The sequence below is a fragment of the Nicotiana tabacum genome, chromosome 24 (assembly GCF_000715075.1).
Source record: "Nicotiana tabacum cultivar K326 chromosome 24, ASM71507v2, whole genome shotgun sequence".
Classification (NCBI taxonomy): domain Eukaryota; kingdom Viridiplantae; phylum Streptophyta; class Magnoliopsida; order Solanales; family Solanaceae; genus Nicotiana; species Nicotiana tabacum.
The window spans coordinates 46560521-46569717 of record NC_134103.1 but is presented as its reverse complement, the minus strand read 5'-3'; positions in this window follow the sequence as shown (position 1 = coordinate 46569717).

The window sequence follows — 9197 nt, the reverse complement described above, 5'->3', positions numbered from 1 at the left end:
TTTGGCAGTTACAATCCTCCTTTCACATTGGGAATACTAGAAGAGAGAATGAAGGAGGGATATCTACTAACTGGTCAAGTTCGAGAAGATGCAGATGGAGCTTTTTTTAAAGATCATTTGAGGTGCTGAGATGATGTGGTATGATGGTGCTAACAGTGGGAGGATCATAATCGACATCAACCTCCTTGACCTTTTTATTCTTTGGGCCTCCAATAATGAGAAGACTAGTATTTTTGAAGAAAGCAGTGAAAGAATCCATGGTAACAAAAAATCAGTAAAATTCTTGATGAGAAAATTGAAGATTGTGAAAGGTTTCTAAGCAAATGCAGAGAAGAAGAAAGACTTATGAAAGTTGTAAAAGTGAAGAAGTAAAAATGTTGAGTAGAAGAAAAGTTATAAGATGGAAAAAATCGTGGTCATGATTACCTCGGAAACCAGCAAAAATATTTGCTGAATCGTGAGGCAACATGTGTTCGGGATATTAAATGCGAGAAGACGTGCGTCATTTCAAACATTAGAGACTATTCAATAACTCTCCCGCCAAAAAAGGAATCTTCACCAACTTAAAAATAAAACTAAAATATGTCACCAGAAAGTAGCGAGACAATTTGTATGGGGTAACTGGTTTATAACGTATGGTCGAATGGTAACATGATACGTGAAACCGAAGATAGACAAAGGGAAAGTCGGGGAACAACCAATACCGGATACAACGAATGTAATCGATATCGAGTAAATCCTGAAAGGAGCGTAGTCGGTGGGAGAAGATCAAGGGTTTTCCATCGGATAACATTCAATGAGGGAATATTCACTATCATTAAATGAGCGACCATTGTAGAGAATATTTGCATTCATGGCCTATCATTTCGCGTTCATTAATGACTCTTTTATTATCATTTAAGAGGATCTTGATTCTAGGATCTTGTATACCTAGGTAAAGCTATGAATAGCAGGCTCAACAACCATTGTAGGGACATGAAACATTCTATACAGAAAAGACTATATGTCATGACCCAAAAATCCCACCACAAGCGTCATGATGGCACTTAGTCTGTAAGACTAAGTAAGCCGATTATAATCATAATTCAAGCCATTTGTTTCAAACATATAATTTAATACAACCTCCCAAGACTGGTAATAATGAGTCACGACCGAATGTACAATACTGTTAGAATAAGAAATTAATAGTACAATAAAATAGAAAGACTCCAAGGGACTACGATGACCAAACAGTCCTACCTTGAATCCTTGCGATCATACTCAAATATCTGTCTGAATCCGATATCTTTTATACCTGGCTCTACACAAAAATATACAGAAGTATAGTATGAGTACACCACGGTCAGTACCCAGTAAGTATCAAGACTAACCTCAGTGGAGTAGTGACGAGGTACAATCAAGACACTCACTAGTCAAATAACATGTGCAATATAGCATACAAAAATAATAGAAAATAAATAGCAGTGATAGCAACACCAATCAACTAGTGATTTAAACTGCAAGGCAACAGGAACACCATAAATATTACTCAAACGAATAATAAATACAAGTACAGCCAATTAATCAAGTCATTCAAGACATACATCTTTTATCTATAAGTTTTTCAATAAAAATCTCTAGAATATAATCATTTTCAATAAATATATTTCGAATATACTTCCTACAAATAAATATCTTTCTATTATAATTCTTTCAAATAAGTATCTTTCGAATATAATTCTTTCAAATAAATATCTTCCGAATATAATTCTTTCAATAAATATTTTTCAAATATAATTCTTCCAAGTAAATATCTTCTTTCAAATAAAAGTCACCATGTGACACCTCATTTAACTTTCCTAGCGTGAGAAATATATTCAACATATCACATCAAATGACACGGCAATACCTTCATGCATATATATATATATATATATATATATATATATATATATATATATATATATATATATATATATATATATATATATATATATATATATATATATATATATATATATATATATATATATATATATATATATATATATATATATATAATCAATTGGCACGGCAACACGCTTCGTGCATTTATCTCTTTCTCACTGTGCATACATATAACAATACCAACTAGTTGGGAGAAAAGTCAATAACAATAAAAGAAATAAAGTGGGAGGCACACAGTAAGCAACAACGACTACAAGTCACATAGAAAATATAAGTGCACAATAACATCTCAAGATAAAGGCATGAATGTATACATAACAAAAAGATATCACAATATAATGTATGTCTCCCGTCCTTGCCTGTATGGAAATACCCTTCGTGCCATGAATATATGATAATATAAAAATAATGACACGGCATCACCCTTCGTATTTTTACTCTCATCCTCACCTGATAATATAAATATAATGGAATGGAATCACCCTTCGTGCTTTACACTCTCAATGGCACGGCATCACCCTTCGTGCTTTACACTCTCAAATGGCATGACATCACCCTTCGTGCTTTACACCCTCCCTCACATGATAATATAATTCAAATGGCACGGCATTACCCTTCGTGCTTTATACTCTCAAATGGCACGGCATCACCCTTCGTGCTTTACCCTATTCCTTACCAAGCACATGAATATCATGAACAAGCAAGGTAGGAAGCATAAATAACATCAAGGAGAGTGTTTAATCCACAGCACAATACAACAATTCATATCACAATTTGCCACTGACCATAACCAAATTCCAAATATGTAGCAGAATCAATAAATTCCTCAACAAATAGCCAAAGGCTCCACACAACGTATATAAAAACTCAAAACAATCAACAGAGGTAAAAAATACTCAGTATAGGGCAACACCTTCATTAATCTAAATTCTTGATAATTATATTAACTTTCAATTTAAACTTATTTTATAAATATTTGCAGATAAGGATTCCATCATGAATTTAATTTCAAGAAAAATATCAAATCAACAAACACACGGAATTCACATAAAATCCCAATGACAACAACACCAAATTATTATATAAAATACAAACTCGACAAATAAGGAATGAGGCGTGATAATTTCAAGGTTTTACCAAATTCCAACAATTATCCAATTTAATACATAAAGATGCCTAAAACTTTAAACCAATAAAATTTGCACATATAAGCCCGAGTACGTACTCGTCACCTCGCGTACACGGCTTCCAATTACACAATTTCCACATAAGACTCAATGCCTAAGGGGTAATTCCCCCACTCAAGGTTAGGCAAGATACTTACCTTTTTGAAGTTATGCCTATATTCCAAAATCGCCTTCTTGCTTGAATTGACCTCTGGACCGCTCAAATATATTCAAATCAGTTGTATAACTTCATTAAAATTCATCGAAAATAATTCCGGATAATAAAACTACGACTTAAAAATTTATTCCAAAAAGTCAACAAAAGTCAACGCAGGACCCGCCTCTCGGAACCCGACATAAGTTATACGAAATCCGAACAGCCATTCCGATACGAGTTCAACATACCAATTTTATCGAATTCCAATAACAACTCGACCTCCAAATCTTAAATTTAAACCAAGAGGGTTTTCTAAATTTTTCAACTTAATTCACCCATTAAATGATGGATTCAAAGACATAATCATAAAAATTAATCAAAAATGGATAAGAATCACTTACCTAAACACCCATGCAAGAATCGCTCCAAAATTAGCCTTCTACCGAGCTCCAAATTTGATTTTGTGTTATGAACTCAAAACCGCCGTTTTGGAACTTTTAATTCTGCCTAGAAGTGCCTTCATCGCGTTCGCGACCATAGCTTCGCGTTCGCGAAGCACAAAAATGTGCTGCCAAGATTCCTTCTTCGCGTTCGTGATATACTCATCGCGTTCGCGATGCCTTCCGACCTCTGCCCTTCGCGTTTGCCAGACATGGGTCGCGTTCGCGAAGGCTTAACGCCAGGCAGGCCCCCAACTCCCCTTCCTCTTCGCGTTCACATCTGCCCACTCACGTTCGTGTAGGCGTTCCTCAGCTCCCTTCTTCGTGTTAGTGTCTTCTTCATCACGTTTGCGATGGGCAAATCCCAGCCATCTAAAATCCTTCTTCGCGAACGCGTGAGACCCTTCGCGTTCGCGAAGAACAATACCAGATATCAGTTCCAGCAGTTGCAAAACAAGGGAAAATGATCCCAAACCATCCCGAAACTCACCCGAGTCCCCCGGGACCTCAACCAAACATAGCATCAAGTCCCAAAACATCATACTAACTTAGTTGAACCTTCAAATTACCTTAAACAACTCTAAAATCCCGAATCATACCCCAATTCAAGCCTAATGAACTTTGAAATTTTAAATTCTATATCTTGTGCCGAAACACATCAAATAAATTCGGAATGACTTCGAATTTTGCACACAATTCATAATTGACATAATGAAACTATTCCAATTTCCAGAATCCGATTCCGGCACCCGATATCAAAAAGTCAACCCCCGGTCAAACTTTCCAAAAATTCTTCTTTCGTCATTTCAAGCCTAATTCCACTACAGACCTCCAAATAATTTTTTGGACATGCTCCTAAGTCCATAATCACCATACAGAGCTATTGACATCATCAAAATTCCATTTCGGAGTCGTTTGCTCAAAAGTTAACTCTCCGGTCAACTCTTTCCATTTAAGCTTCTAAAAAAGGATTGTTCTTTTAATTTAATTCTGAATCTTCAGTAAATCCAACTCGACCATACCCGCGGGTCATACATATTGTGAAGCTGCTCGAGACCTTAAGTCACTGAACGAGGTGTTAATTCTTAAAACGACAAGTCGTGTCGTTACACTATATTTTATTACCTTGTTCTGAAATTAGCATCTTACTTTCACTTTGTCGTTATTCCCATTTGTGCTCCCGGAGACACTGAGTTCGGAGCCAGGCTTGCTATCTTCTTCAATTTCAATCTTATCTCTTTATAATTTTTTGGATCTTCAATTCACTTGTCTATAAATCACATAACAAATTTAACTGTATTACTTTGCAGGTAAACAATTTTCCCAAAAATCCTGGCTTTGAACCATTGTCAATGCCTATATTAAACAATAATTAGACTAAAATAATTTGTATAATCTAAAGCTAGGCTTTCCAGAGTGTTCTAACTTCATTATGCAATGACAGTTTAGACTACTTGGGATGTGGACTACAAACATGTGTCTTAAGTTGAGAATTCATAGAGTATATAAGAAATAAGAAATCCTTAATTGTGATGTGCCTTTTAGTGGACAACCATGAGCCCCATTAGGTAACAACGGACAATACTACATCATAAGCTCTAAAAAGAATATGGTTGCAACATATTAGGTGCGAGCTAGGAAAAAAAAGGCAACATGGGAATACATTACCCGATGAGAGCTTAGAACCATCCATGAAAGTCAAATAAAAATGGTTGAATTGAAAGACTATGAATTTGATGTCCTGGTAACTCTCTGTCATTGAAACAGTTAACCTCGTGTCATATGAACATAAAAAGTTATTATGTTAACTCAAAATGGAAAAGCTAAGCGTTGGATTGAGATTGTATTGGAACTTTTCAAGAGTATAAAAGAAAGAAAACTTCTTACCACTAACGTCGAAGCCTAACAAAGTCATAGCAACCTTTGACATTGTTGGTTGCTGATAGGAATGTGAAGGTCTCTCCCACGAAAGGTATTCCCAAACTCCTGGGTATGTGGCCTTTTGCATCTTTAGCTTTTCTTGATACTTTGATTAGTAAAATGTAATATTTATGACAAGTATTGAAGCCAGAAAAATATCATAGTAGTTGCTTACTAGGAGGAGAATGTCTTTCATTGACAGAGCAAGTATATTTAGATTTAATGTCAACCTGAAAGGACAAAATTGAAAGTATAAGAGGAGGGTGAATTGTCAATTTTGTTTTTATAACTAAGTAGTTGACTAGTTTACCAATGTAAAGTGAAGAAGTATAAGACACAAGTATTTTTATACTGGTTCGAATTCAATGTGAATCATACTCCAGTCCCCTTGGATTGCAAGAGGGTTCTCTCTTCAAAGCTCCTTGTAAACTTAGTACCTATATGTTGATGTTATCACAAACACCAATTGTTGTTTTGGTTCTAAGTACACTCGTTGTAATTTTTCTCTCTTTATTCTTTCTATTGATTACATAGTAAATCACAGTAAAATTATAATGCTTGTTTGGAGTATAACAAAGAGCACGATCTTCTCTAGGTCATCTCACTGTATATATACTTTGAGGGCTCTGCTTTGATTCTTGATTGTGGCAGATCTGAAGAGATTACAGACCCAAGGGAATTAATCCTTGGAATAAATTGTAGAATGATTCTTTCCAAGAATGAGTGTGGAGCTTTCATTAATTTGGCCTTGCCTTGTGGTCTTGATAGAGCTTTCCATTGTTGAGCAGATCCTTTCTCCATTCGAACAATCTAAAGTAGATCCCTTGATTTCGGGAGTTAAGCACCTTCATTTGATAGGTGAATCTTCAGTGCATTAATAGATATATCGAGCAGATTCTTAGCAATCTCGATTCCCTCTGATTTTGATCCTTCCTTTAATATCTTCCTTTAAATGGGTTGTCAAATCTAGCAAGATCGTTCTCTCATTTTCCGTTACTCCTTCCTTTCCTATATTCCTTTGCGTGTATTTGACAATATTCCTTTCCTTTGCTCATTCATTTCCTTTGCCCCTAGAGTTTCCCTACAATCATGGATATGTTATTTTTCATCATTAAAACGTAAGTCTAACAATCTCTACAGTTTTTATGATGACAAATTATTGAAACAAAATAAAATAAATTTACTTCCATGTAAGACAGTCGACTCTTCATCTGATGTAGGTGACTTCTCCTCAACTGAGCATCAGTGTACTTCCCTGTATGTCTGTCGATTCTTCATCTGTTGTAGTCGACTCCACCTCAATTTGGCAACCAAAAGGATTGTGTTCCTGTAAATTTTACCTAATATTCTCCCCCTTTGGCATCAACAAAAAGATATTATATAGGCAAATAATATGTCTAAGCAAGTTATAACTAACTAGTTAGGCAAGCAAAAGCAAGTAATTGTCTTAGAAGCATGACTGAATAATCAGTCCAAAAGAAAACAAAAATTGTCTTAAACAACCATTCATCAACGACACAGAAAATAAGTAAGTGTGTTGCAGAGGGACTCCTTAAGACGATCAAAGCATTGACTATGACTGATATCCCATCGATCATGTCATGCACTTTCTTGAAGGATTTTACCGCATCGTCTGCTGTCCTGAGGATCTGAACTCTTATCTTAGATACATCAAAACCTGTCCCCTTTGATACACCATGAATATCTCTGATTGTGGTTTGAGTGGAGATCAACAAGTCCTTTATGATGGCCAATTTTGTCATTGATAGCAATTAGTTTTTCCATGAGATCAGGGTCACACATACTGGGAGGAGAAACATGAGCCTTGTCTTTTGAGTCAGTTGGAGCAGTCTTGGCTTCACCTTCTTACTTCTTTATCCAAATGCCTTTCACAACAATATATCACTTTCTAGCAAAAGCTCTGAGTTGTAGGACTTAGAGACAGTGACATAGAGATAGTTAGAAAGAGAGATGTTGTGGGATTCGAGAAGATGTGTAATGACCATTCCATAGGGAAGACTTGTGGGATCATCGACACTTTCAATCATGAAATTGATGACCCAGGAGGACAATTTGGCTTTATGCTTTGTTAGGAGGCACTAAACAAGGAAAGTATTCCGTTGGGAGAAGGTAGAGAATGATCATGTACGTGGAAGAAGAGTGGTTGCCACAATATGTGCTATAATACGAGTTTCAAAACTAAGCAATGCGTCCTTTTGCTTGATCAAAAGAAATTTTAAAGTCTTCGAGCGATGTATTTTTAAACAACATAGAAAATCTAGAACACTTGCACTGAAAGATAGAATCAAGCAAGACACAATACAAAATAGTGCGCTTACCAAGAACTAGATACTCTAATTTGTCAGGTTTTAGAGAGCGGAGATTTTCATAAAATATTAGATTCATATACCTTGGGAGGAGGCAGAGAAAGAAAATTTTTCCACCCCTGAAAGTCGAAGAGTTCCTTAACTTTGCAATTGAGGATTTTCATGTCGTTCAAATCAATGACTCTACCATGGGCTACAGGTTTATCTTTGAAGGAGATGAAGGCATCTCTATTCGGGGTGTCCCAGAAGTTGATGTCAGATTTCAGAGAACTTGAGAGATTTGCTTTAGGCTTTTTGGGAGTGAGCGACTCAAAGTTGTCTTCTATCGGACGCTTCCCTAAGGCTTTTTTATTAAGGCTACGCGCATCATCACAGAGTTCTACTTGAGAGGAGGTAAATTCTTCAGGGTGGTCTGACCCTAGATTGACTGCATCTGGAGGTTGTGACGAGGGTGTTTTCTGGAACGAGCGCTTTTACGAGTTGAGGACGAAGGGTTTTTGAGATTTTTCGCCATTGTTGAGATGAAGAGAAGGGTTTGGTGATAGAAACATTGTGAGAGAAATAGGGTAGTGGAAAGAAACTAAAAAGAGGTAAGATTGACGGTTGTGTGAAGAAAGGAAAAGGCGTTAGAGATACAACGTGATGATTGACTTCCATCTATAAAGTTGTGAAAAGATGTGAAAAAGGAAAAAAATAGAAGGCACATCATTAATGGTACTCACGCACACAAGGAAACATGCAGATAATGTGGCTGTAAAAATGAATAATGTCACATAGGTCCTAATTTTTTGAATTAATAGAAATAATGCCAAGAGAATCTCATAAAATACAAATATGTCTTCAAGTAAGGGCTTTGTGAAAATATCTGCTAATTCATCAATAGTGCTCACAAACAATAATTCAATCATTCCTTTAAGAATATTATCTCTAATATAATTATGCTTGATATCTATATGCTTAGCTCTAGAATGATGCACATAATATTTCGAGAGACATATAGCATTAGAGTTGTCACAAAATATTGGAATTGGTTTAAAGAATAATTCATAGTCACCCAATTGATGCGACATCCAGAGTAGTTGAGCACAACATTGTCCAATGGTAATGTAATTCAGCTTCGGCTGTGGACAAGGCCATTGATCCTTGTTTTTTGCTTTTCCAAGAGATTAATGCTTTTCCTAGCAATTGACACGTTCCACTAGTGTTTTTCCTGTCTTCTTTGTCACCTGTAAGATCAGCATATGAAAATCTTCAAGTTTAA